The sequence below is a fragment of the Macaca thibetana genome, chromosome 9, assembly GCF_024542745.1.
Source record: "Macaca thibetana thibetana isolate TM-01 chromosome 9, ASM2454274v1, whole genome shotgun sequence".
Lineage (NCBI taxonomy): Eukaryota > Metazoa > Chordata > Mammalia > Primates > Cercopithecidae > Macaca > Macaca thibetana.
The window spans coordinates 72,124,610-72,137,550 of NC_065586.1; the positions used below are offsets into that span (position 1 = coordinate 72,124,610).

Sequence of the window (12,941 nt, forward strand, 5' to 3'; positions counted from 1 at the left end):
CCTCATCTTTCATGGCTTCCTAAAGGGGCTTAGCCATGAACCCAAAGTTTGGAATCGAAATTCAGAAAAATCCTACCATTCCCAAAAAACCCTAGTGGAGTAGTTACCTATCTATGTATCTATGTATCTATGTATCTATGTATCTATGTATCTATCTATCTATCTATCTATCTATCTATCTATCCATCCATCCATCCATCCATCTATTGGTTTTCAGCCACAGTTCCATGCTCACCACTCCCATAGCCTTAGTTATAGTCTTTTGTTATAATGTTGAATGTGTCAGGTCTCAGGAAACAGAATCACTCCGACCTTCTCATGCCCACCTCTCACCTGCTCCAAGGCAGGACTCTGATCTTCCCCTGTCTTTCTGATTGTGGGTCATAAGACCTTCATTCCAGAGAGGGTCTCATTCCATACCCTGGGGGAAGGAATACTGACATCCTGAAGCTTCCATAAAAACCGAAGAGAACAGGGTTCAGGGAGTTTCTGGATAGCTGGACATGTGGAGGTTCCTGGAGGGTGGCATGCCCAGGGAAAGCATGGAAGCTCCACACCCCTTCCCCCATACCCCACCCTACACACCTCTTCATCTGTATTTATCCTTCCTTTCTAATATCCCTTATAATAAACTTGTAAACATAAGTTAGTGTTTCCCTGAGCTCTGTGAGCAGCTTGAGCAGCTCCTGCAAATTGATTGACCCCAGAGAGGGGATCTTGGGAGCCCCATCTTGAGGCTGGTAGGTCAGAATTTCCAGAGGTCCAGAATTGCAACTGGTGTCTGAGGGAGTTGCAGGAGGGAGTTGAGGGAGCAGTCTTGTGGGATTGAGATCTCAATGTGTGGGAGCTAATGCTACCTCCAGAAAGATAGTGTTGGAATTGAATTGGAGGAAACCCAGCTGGTATCTGCTACAGAATGGATTGCTTGCTTGCTGGTGGGGAGAAAGTCCCACATTATTTAGGGGTCAAAGAAGTCTTTTTAGTTGATTGCTGTTGTTGGTATTAGAACAGAGGAAAAACATGGCTTGAGGGTTTAATAGCAATTGGTGTCAGATAAATACGGTTTCCTAGAGAGGCCCTAACTCACAGAAATATGTGGTTTGGGAAGAGAAAGGATGGAAATGTGGGGAATAAGGAACCTTTCATTCCCTGAGTGACCACATAGTCACCCATGGCATGGAGCTACAGCTGTGCTGCACGCAGTTACTAAAGGCAAAAGTTACAGTTACTAAAGGCAAAAGTTATCAGTGAAATTTAGAAATGGGTCAAACTAAACTCCTGGGGAGTTGGTTTACTGGCTGCCTAAGGAAATGCAAACTAATAACAAAGAAAGGGAAATACTCAATCCCTTCGTTATTGTTATCTATAATAGCTAAGATGGGAATAAAAGAGAATACTTACTAGGTTGGGCCTTGAGCTGGACCAAGCTCAGATGTGGATGTGTCCGGGTTCAGGCCACTAACCACAAAGTCATCCACAAAGGGGAAAGTTCTGTTCCTTGGGGATAGCAGAAAGTGCCTCTGAGACCTGTGATTACCAAGAAGGTAGTTAAATGTTGGGGAAGGGCAAAACCAAGTAACTTGAAACCGGAGGGTATTGTGTGTGACAGAACTATCTCATTTTGAAGATCAACATTATCAGCTTCTTGAGGAACCTTCACTGAAGTGGATTATGAGATAAACTAATTTAGGGGCAGTATCTTTGGTTTTAAATGCTGCAGAGTGGAAGACCATGTTTGGGTGGATGCATTTGGGTTGAACAATTGCAGATAGGTATATATGAACTAGAAACACAGGAGGTTATTCCTGAAGAAACAGCCCACCTGGTGGCTGGGACACAAGCCCCTGTAAGTTCTGTTTACCCTGAGAATGGGACCTGCCAAACTCCATCTATAAGTACCAAGTGGAGCACCAGATGAAGTAGCTGATATGCTTCCTCCCAATAGTTTCTCGCTCAGGGCTTCAGCCAGCAAGGTGGCCTGGTGTTTCATTTTGCTCTGTTCATTATTTTCTGGGACCTCATCTCAGCCATTGAAAATTTTGAAAGCAATCTCAAACCACTGAGACATGGGCATTCCTAAAGCCTCTTCCACTATTTGCAATTTATTCTGAATGTTGGGGGCAGCTTGTCCTGTAAAGGTCATATTTCTCATTTTTAGATTTTTCAGAGCTTCCATATCTATCTCTGCATACCGTCAGTAAGCCCCCAAATTGTAAGTATTCTGAGGGGTCTTCTTTAGGCTTTTGTTTGACCTCCTGGGTGTAATTTAAACTTTTTGTGTCAAAACTCCTTTCTTTAGCCCCTTAAGTATGCAATCTCTATAACGTTCAAACTTATTTCTATCTTCCATGTCGCTAGGATTTCATCAAGGGTTGGTGTTGGGATGGTCAAGTCAGGGCAGCCCTTACCAAGTTATTAGGGGCTTCTTCATACGTCTTATCAGCCTTGGTACAGGCTCTTTGAAAGGAAAATTCTATGTTCTCCTGAAGTAAGGAGGGTATTTAAGTGAGTTTGGATATCTGCCCAAGGATTGTGGTGGCAAAAAGAGAAGCATTCTTTTCTTTCTTTGTTGCAGACAGAAGGGATTGTAAAAACTGGTTTTTTTTTTCCACTGTCCTGCAAAAGAAGCTCAAGAAATTTTGCTAGTTAACAAATTATTTACCACTGGGGCACAGTTTCAGTATCTGATTTTAACATGTCATAAATTAAAGAAATGTAATACTTTTGGATTTTGGGGATGAACACAGATAGATATTTACCTCCAAGATATACACACACATATATATACATACACATAAACACAGACCTAAATATACAAGCTTGGGCAGTTTGATGAGGAAAGACTACTAATGCATTCATCCTGATAAATACCAAGAACAGATAAATAAGGGATTTAAACTCAATGGTACATCAAGTCCTGTGGTACAGTTATTTGTTATGATCAGATATCTGTAAAATATTTAATATTTGAAAATGTTCCAAAAGAATACCAGGGCTTAAATAAGCAGATTCATTCATTCAACAAATATTTATTAAGCACATGTTATTTGCCAAGAATCATTTTAGCCTGTGAGACTACTGCAGTAACTAAACAAATCTCTACCCTTATGTAGCTTTCAGTTGAGAAGTTAAATTTTTGTAGATCAAGTAATGGATAAATTTTTTAAAAAATTGGGCTTAGTCATACACATTCACTAGTTATGGAATCACAGACTGTGTACACCATTTTTAAAAAGCTCTGATATTAACCCTCTTACAGTTAACCGAACTCTGACCTTAGGGGTTTTTAACACAGAGGAGTGGACTCCACTTATTTTGCAAGGGCGAAAAAGGAGACATACTCAGGTTCCCAGATAATTTCCATTTTATTCATCCACCCTCACCCCACTCAATATCAAAAATCATAACTAGAACCTGTTCATTTTACTTTTAAATATTTCTTTAACATCGCCCATGTCTCTCCATGTATATTACCACCATGCACCACAAGTAACCATCATGTCTTGCTTGGGCCATGACAATCTCTTCCTAACGGGTCTCACCACATTCACCTTTATTCTGCTCCAACTCATTCTCTACACATGTACTGTAAGGTGTGCCTTTCTACCACTAGCTGCAGGGGCTATTGAGCAATGCACAGCTAGTCTACATTGAAATGAGTTGTAGCTATAAAACACACACCATATTTCAAACACTTAGTGTGAAAAAAGGATGTAAAACATCTTGTTTATAATTTTTTATTTTTATTTTTTTGAGACGGAGTTTCACTCTTGTTGCCCAGGCTGGAGTGCAGTGGCACAATCTTGGCTCATTGCAACGTCCACCTCCTGGGTTCAAGCAATTCTCCTGTCTTAGCCTCCTGAGTAGCTGGGACTACAGGCGCCTGCCACCATGCCCAGCTATTTTTTGTATTTTTAGTAGAGACAGCATTTCACCATGTTGACCAGGCTGGTCCTGAACTCCTGACCTCATCCACCCTCCTAGACCTCCCAAAGTGCTGGGATTACAGACGTGAGCCGCTGCACCTGGCCTCATTTATAATTTTTATATTGATTCCATATTGATTCCATGTTGAAGTGATCCATCGAATTAAGTAGAACATATTAAAATTAATTTCATCTGTTTCTTTTTACCTTTTTAAAAACTATGGTTGCCAGAACATTTATTATTGGATATGTAGCTTGCATTATATTTTTGTTGGACAGTACTGCTGTGTACTGTAAAAAAATCTAATTATGCCAATCCTTGCTCATATTCTTTCAAAGTCTTTCTGTTACTCTTTAAAGACCAAAATCTTTAGCTTGGCCTCTAGGTCTGTGAAAGATCTCCCACCTGCCTCACTATTTCCACTACTTTTCAACCTTCCCTCTTGATTTCTGAGCTCCAGTCAGTCATCTCTTTTTAGATACTTCAGCACAGTGATTTTTTCTAACTACAGACTGAGACTTAATAATGAGTCATGAAATAAATTCTGTGAATCAAGACCAGCATTAAAATAATAGAAGGGAAGGAAGGGAAGGGAAGGGAAGGGAAAGGAAGGGAAGGGAAAATAGGTTACATCGCAAACAAAAGGGTAAATATTATTTCATGTAAATGCTTGTTATGTTTTGTGTTACTTTACCGGATTATGTTGTAAAAATATATTTTGTATTGTAAGGAAAATGTTTGAGAAGCAATACTTTAACCCAGGGTTTCTCAACCTTGGTACTATTGACATTTTTGTTGGATCACCCTTTGTTGTCTAGGGGCTGTCCTGTTCTGTGTAGGATGTTGAGCAGTGTCCCCAACCTCTACCCACTAAATGTCAATAGCACACCCTCTTCCATCATGACAACTAAAAATACTTCCAGATTTTGCCAGATGTCCCTGCGTAAGAAGCCTTTCTTTAACCCATCAGGTTTGATCTCACAACACAGCTTTTTTCCTTAACGGAAAGACACGTCTCACCACTCAACTCCTGGGTAACTCTTACTGACTCTTCAGTTCTCAGTTCAATTATACCATCCTTGGGAAAGTCTGTCCTAACTCTTCCAGGAAGATCTTTTCCTTTTATTACACATTCTAATAAAATCATGCTCTCTGTTTCAAGCACTTATCAGTTTCTAATTCTCCATTTATTTCTGTGATTATTAGGTGAATATCTACCTTCCTCACTAGGTAAAAGCAGGGATCATTTTTGTTTTGCTCACAATACAACAGTAAATATATATTTATTCAGTGTCTACTATGCATTGCCTCCATTCTAGGTGGTAGATATACACTGCATACCTGAACAAGTAAAATTCCTGCCCTTGAGTACCTGATAGCCTTGTTGGGGAGACCTAAAATACAGAAACAGACCAATACTTAAGTACAAATTAAAAAAGAAATGGTGCTAAAATAAAGATGTGTTTGGGGTTGGGAAGACCTATTTAGATAGAGTTGTCAGAATAACAACTCACAAAAGCAGTGAACTTTAAGTAAAATTTGAAGTATTAGAAAGATACAACCATATACATACAGGGAAAGAATATTCAAAGAACAAGTACTATCTAACTAAAAGGCCTTATAACATGTTTCTAGTAGGCTTTTAAAAGATCATCTGCACTTAAGAAAATGCACCAAGGAGACTAAACATAAAGAAAGTGAAGCCACTTAGGAAGTCATTCAGTCAAGGCAGGAGGTCATTAGTATCTTTGACTGGGGAATGTCATACTGGTAATGAGAAGAAGTGTATGAAATACAAAAATTTACTAGATAAATACTATGTCAGTTCTGACAACTGACATACTAGGTACTTAGTAAGTTTTGCTAATTTAATATCAATGTGAATGATAAAATAATAAAAAATGTGAATTCATTCAACATTTGCTAACACAATGAGATCAAAGCTTTAAGAAATTAAGACAACTTTGGAGTAAGTTTGAGTACTTGCTTTTTATTTTTGTCATGATATCTGCCTCTTAAAGCTTAGTTTAAATATTATATTGTCTAAGGAAAAATCTGTCCCTATAGCTATATTCTCATGGCAAGTTTGTTCTAGCTTCATTGTAGCATTTATCATTGTCCACCTTAGATAGTTATGTGTTCATCTGCCCAATTATGTTACGGTTGGTAGTGAAAGCTAATTTTAAAAAAATCATTTGAATTCTGATATAATAAACTGTATATTGAAGACATTAAAGAATGTTAAACAAAATGTTACATATTTCTCACAGAATATTACTCGGGAGAATTCAATCTTTTCAGACTTTGCTTTGATGACTCTTTCAGTCAGAAATAATCTTCCAATGGACAGGAAATTAATTGTTTACAGTTTTTATTTCAAGTTAAAGTTTATTTTAAAAAGCAGTGTTTTAAAACATGTTTCAATGCCAGACATAGCAAAGGCTAGTTTCCACTAATACAAACAGTTTTTGATGATGCATTTCATTGTGGGAGTTAAGGGAATATATGTTTCATTTCTATGTGATGATTACTGAGGAGTAGAATTGCTGCATCAGAGGGTAAGTGTGTATTTAACTCCATAAGAAACTACCTAATCTTTTTCCAAAGAGATTAACCATTTTATACTCAGTCATGTATGAAAGTTCTTATTTTGCCACATCCTTATCAACTTTTGCTATGCCAGTCATTTTCATTTCAGCCATTTTAGTTGGTGTGAAATGATAATGTCATGGAAGTTTTAATTTGAAGTTTCCTGATGACTAGTGATGTTGAGCACTTCATCATATCTTTATTAGCCATTCATTTGTCTTTCTTTTGGAAGTGTCTGTTTTAGTCCTTTGCCCAATATTTAAAATTTGCTGCATTTTTGTTGTTGAACTGTAGATGTTCTTTACATATGGTGGATATATGTATTTTTCAGGTATATCTATTATGACTACTTTCCCCAAGTGTGTGATTTGCCTATTCATTTTCCTAATGGTGATATTTAAGGAACAGAAGTTTTTAATTTCAATGAAGTAATTTCTCATTTAAAAAAATTTTTATGGTTAATGTTTTCTATGGCTTAAGAAATCTTTGTTGGCTACAATTCATGGAGATATTATTCTATGTTTTCTTTAAAAAACATTATAATTCTAGCTTTTGAGTTTAAGTTTATGATCTTTTATTTTCTGTGTGTGATGTGTTGTAGGAATGGTAGTTTATTTTTTTCCTTATGGATACCCAGGTTTCTTGGAACCATTTACTGAGAAGACTTTTCTTTCCCTATTAAATTGCTGCTGTATTTTTGTAAAAATTTAATTGGTTGTCTATATAAGTGAGTCAACTTCTGGATTCCAGATTGTTGATGTTGTTTTGATCTATTTTTTTCTATCCTTTAAGTCAATATCACATTAACTTGATTACTGTAACATAAGTGTTACAATCAAGTATATGTAATTTCTTCAACTTGGATGTTCTTTTACAGAATTGTTTTTTGCTATCCTAGGTTTTTATAAATCTCATATACATTTTAGCACTTGCTTGACAATATCTAAAAAAGTTTGCTAGGATTTTATATGGGATTGTGTTGAAACTCTATATCCACTTCAGGAGAATTAACATCTTAATGGTAATTAAGTCTTCTAATCCATGAACATGGAATATATTACCATTTATTTAAGTCTACTTTAATTTTTATTAACAATGTTATATAGTTTTTACTGTGGAAGTCTTGCACAACCATTGATATATTGTTAAATTTATGATTAAGCATTTTAATGCTATTGTTCAGAACATTTTCTATTATCTTATTTTTATCTCTGGGATATGTAGTGATGTCCCTTTTCCATTTCTGATATTGCTAATTTTTGTTCTCACTTTCTCTTTTTGTCCCCTGAGCATTTTAAAAGCCAATCAATTCTATTAATCTTTTTGCAGAATCAACTTTTGTGCAGAATCAACTTTCAATTATTGTTTATTATTTTAAATTTCACATATCTCTGCTATTACCTTACTTATTTCTGCGCTTTGGTTTACTTTGAGTTTAATTTTGAAAAAGTCCAATTAAAATTTTTTACCACCCCTCCTCCATTAGATAAGAAGCCGTTTGATAGTAAGGACAATATCTAATGCTGCATATATAAAGCTTCAAAAATATTGGTTAAATCAATTGCCAGAGACAGAAATGGGAAAGTTCCAGTTGTCCAGCATGTAATTTGGTAAGCATTTGCATTAGTTATCTATTGATGAATAATATATTAACCCAAAGGTTCTTGCCTGATGGGGAAGGGGAAGAAATATAAGAAAATGACTAAAAGTAAAAATCACTTTAAAATGCAGAGGAGTGTAATAATGTAGAAAGAGCAGAGATGTGGAACAGAATGGGTCAAATTCCAGTCTCTAGATGTGGAATTTGAGGTAAATACTTCTCTGAACTTTAATCTCCTCATGAAAATGTGGTTATCACTACTTCTAATAGGTTTATAGAATTAAATGAAATAACATGTAAAACACCTGTAAGAATGTATACCATATATTAGAAGTTCAACAGATGCCATTTTTATCAGTCTCAGTGTCATTTTGTAAATATGCTCTGAGAATAAAGTTACTACTGAGCATATGGTAGAAGATACATAAATAACATGGTTAGCACCAGGCACAGTCCATTTTAGATGCACCTAGAACACACACCCTGTAAATGTCTGTAGAACTTATAAACCTTTACAAATCATGTTATGGCTATTGGAGACAGAAAAAAGTCTATAGATACCTTTTTTGGCTTACAATTTTTGCTTAAAATCTATACCTTGTTTCTTCAACTGAAGATTTAGTTAATTTTTTTTTTCAAAAGACCAAGCTGTGAGCTAGTGCATATTAAAAGGAGAAAAAAATAAAGACAAGATGGGACATACGAAACAACCTTTGGACCACCATGTTCAATAAAATAGAGTAAAAACTGGTAATTCAAGATCAGGAATTCTGAATTTTCTCCTTGTATCTGAGTGACCACCCAAGGGGAATCACATAATTTCAATCTCTTAGGAATATTGTATCTTAGATAAATAAATCATCTCTTAAGACTATTAATGGGTGTAAAACACATTTCCATTATAACACATCAAAGGTTAGTGATCGTCATGATTTTCCTAGAATTTGCTGAATACCTATCATTGCCCTGAATATTAATAAAGAAATATCTGAGTTTGGAAAGACACACCCTCACACTTTTCACTTCTGCTGACATATTTTTGGCTAAAAAATCATGTCTATGGTTAACTTTAAGTGAGTAGATGTGATGGTTAACATTGAGTATCAACTTGTTTGGATTGAAGGATGCAAAGTATTGTTCCTGGGTGTGTCTGTAAGAGTGTTGCCAAAGGAGCTTAATATTTGAGTCAGTGGACCGGGAGAGGCAGACCCACCCTCAATCTGATTGGGCACCATCTAATCAGCTGCCAGCATGGCTAGGATAAAAGCAGGCAGAGGAATGTGGAAAGACTAGACTCACTGAGTCTTCTGGCCTCCATCTTTCTCCCATGCTGGGTGCTTCCTGCCCTTGAAGGTAGGACTCCAAGTTCTTCAGCTTTGGGTCTCTTGGACCTTCAACCACAGACTAAAGGCTACACTGTTGGCTTCCCTGCTTTTGAGGTTTTGGGACTCAGACTGGCTTCCTTGCTCCTCAGCTTGTAGACAGCCTATTGTGGGACCTCCTTGCGATCATGTGAATCAATACTCTTTAATAAAGTGCTCTTTATATATACATCTATCCTATTTGTTCTGTCCCTCTAGAGAACCCTGACTAATACCGTAGAGAAGTACATACAAGCCTTCTGTGAGCAGCAGTAACATCTACCACAGACACTTAAAATAGCTACTAAACACATGGTTCTCTCCTTTTCTTTACTCATGAACCCTAAAACAACTTAGCTCTAGAGTACAGGCTGAAAAATAGTTGACATAAACTGATTCAACACTTATATTTTCCCAATCATGAACTACAGCTTTGAAGTGCTTTATACATACTTGTTCATGTATTCCACAAGACAAACTTAAGAGGTCAATATTATTACCCCTATTTTATAGATAGGGAAGTTAACGTACAGAGAAGAAAAGTGATTTGCCCAATATCACACAACTGGAATTCATAGCCAGGCAGACAGTCTGACCCCAGAATTCACACTCTTAACCATTAGAACACACTGTCCTACAGAGAGGGGAACAACATACACCAGGGTGTGTTGGGGGGAGGGGGGTGAGGAGAGGGAACTTAGAGGACGGGTCAATAGGTGCAGCAAACCACCACGGCACACATATACCTATGCAACAAACCTGCACGTTCTGTACATGTATACCTTTTATTTGGGGGAGGGGGGAAGAACACACTGTCCTCAGAATAGGTCCTTGACAACTATTTTTTGAAGAGCTATGGGCCAGGATCTGAGCTGGAATTTTTCATCTGTATTCTCAATATGCATGGAATGTGTATGTCAGAATCTAGCCATTATGCAGGAAGACCACCGCTGGACTTGAGAAAATTTTCCACAATGCACTATTTTTAATTATAGACATATTAGAAAATAGTATTCTATTCATTTTGTATATTTTTCCATATTTCTACAAAGGGTCTTAACACATAAGTAACTTCTGTTGCTCAGTTTGTGACCTTCATTAAACAGTGCTTGTGCCAAAACCTCAAGAATGCATTACTTTCCTCTTTTGAGAGGAGAAAAATATAATTTTGCAGAGTTACATGGGATGAAAATAATGAAAATATACAAATCTGTTATTTATATTTAGTCTACTTATTTGTCCCACACAGCCTTCCAATTTTTCATCTTTTGTACCTTCACACTAATGGCAAATAAGAATTAATGGATAAAGAAGACAAAATGGAAAATCATAAAGTAAGTTCATATTCTCTGAAAATAATTTGTTTTAACATCCTCAATTTTGCATTTTCAGAAATCAAATTCCACATTGAGTGCCATTCGCTAATTGAATCGTTTGATCATCTATGAAAGGGATTAGCGAACTACCACCTGCAAGCCCAGTCTGGCCTGCTTCTTATTTTTATAAATAAAGTATTATTGGAGCACAGCTATACCCATTCATTTAGTATCATCTATGGCTGATTTTGCACTTAAATGGCAGAGTTGAGTAGTTGTAACAGAGACAGTCTGGCCCACAAAGCCTAAATTTTTTAGTATCTGGTCTTTTTCAGGAAGAATAAAATTGCCAGCCTCAGGTTTATGAAGAGATCAGTTGCTGAAACTATTGATAATAAGTCAGATATTTTGGGTATCCTTTTTTCTGTAGTCAGTGTTTTGCTTCACCTTGCAAATCACATGCTTAATGAAGGGCCCACTAAAAATACAGCGAACAGATGTCCTAGTCCCATTAGACCATTGAGGCTTACATTCATCATATAATTGATCCCATTATCAAATGATTATCATAGTATAAAACTTACTACTAAGCATCTCTGTTTTATGAGGCTTCGCCAAACACCAGTCCTATTTCTATTTATTCCTGCTTTATGGTAGCTCACATAACACCGACATAGAGTTTCATGTTATAGTCTAAATGAAATAAATGTTTAAATCACTGGTAATGAAATTTGGTTCCACGTAAATTTTAGAATTGTTTTTCTATTTCTGTGAAGAATGTCATTGGTAGTTTGATAGGCATTACATTGAATCTGTAGATTGCTTTGGGTGGTATGGACATTTTAACAATATTCATTCTTCAAATCCATAAACATGGAATAATTTTCCATTTGTTTGTGTTCTCTTCAATTTCTTTCATCAATGTTTTATAGTTTTCATTGTAGGCATCTTTCACTTCTTTGGTTAATTCCCGGGGGTTCAATTTTATTTGTAGCTATTGTAAATGACATTACTTTCTTGATTTCTTTTTCAGATTGTTTACTGTTGGCATCTAGAAATGCTACTGATTTTTGTATGTTGATTTCTTAGCCTGCAACTTTACTGCATTTATCAGTTCTAAGAATTTCTGTTAATCTAGATATTTTGAAATATACTTACCCTGAAAATTTTAATGAGAAGTGCATAAGAAAGAATTGTAATGAAATTTGCTTATCAGAAATTTGTGTCAGAAAATTTGCATTAAAAGGCGTCCTATTTAATTCATAGGGAGTAAAAGGAATGAATATTTTCAGGTATTCTTTTCTTAATAGTCATAAGCCAAGCTTATATAAAGAGATGAAATATGAGTTTGCAAAAGCAAACAGACCTGATGCCTAATGTGATCTCTCTTTTTTTTTTTTTTTTGGCTCTGAGTTCAACATTGTAGCTGACTTGCACTGTGGGTGATAAACTTAAAACTGAATAAAAAACTTGAGAATCTTACTTATCTGGCTTTCTCTTTCTTCTAATGTTGCCCCAAATCAAAACCCTGCCATAATCTCTACATAATAAATCAAGCAGAAATTTCTGTTTATTTAATGAATATTATTTTTTTCCAGATATGACCGTTGGTGTGTCTTCAGCAAGTAGAAGGGTAAATTAATGAAGCAAGTCACTAAAAATTCCATGTTCTATTAACTAATGAGATGACCACAAAGAGAATAAAATTCAATAGCTAAGGTTGGTATGATATTTTAATCATTTGCCTGAAATGATCAATTTCTAATCAATTGTCTAACAATGAGATTGATTTTTTTTCTGATTTTGTTATGAAAAATTTCAAGCATGCAGAATACTTGAATAAAATAAATATCTACCATCAATATTCAGCAATAGGAATTGACCATATTTGCATTTGCTCATTTTATCTCTAGATAAAATCTAGAGTAGTCTTCCCAGCTTTTAATTCATTTAACATATTTTTATAATTATTTTAAAATTAAACTTATTTTGAGAGAATTATGGATTTACATGCAGTTGTAAAAAATAATGCAGATAGATCCTATGTATCTTTTACCCATTTCCCCCCAATGATAGCATTTTGCAAAATGATAGTATAAAAATATCACAATTAGGATATTGACATTGATACAGTCAAAATACAGAAGA

At 35.7% G+C, this 12,941-nt stretch overlaps 1 long non-coding RNA gene across 1 annotated transcript in view; it reads left to right on the forward strand.

Annotated features, from left to right (window-relative positions):
* Positions 1 to 12,503, forward strand: part of LOC126962182 (uncharacterized) — a 68,450-nt gene extending 55,947 nt beyond the window's left edge. The window contains exons 3-5 of the long non-coding RNA XR_007728613.1: positions 8,003 to 8,126; positions 10,727 to 10,811; positions 12,392 to 12,503. This is a non-coding gene — a long non-coding RNA (uncharacterized LOC126962182). The remainder of the gene's footprint in view (positions 1 to 8,002; positions 8,127 to 10,726; positions 10,812 to 12,391) is intronic.
* The last annotated feature ends 438 nt before the right edge of the window (positions 12,504 to 12,941 follow it).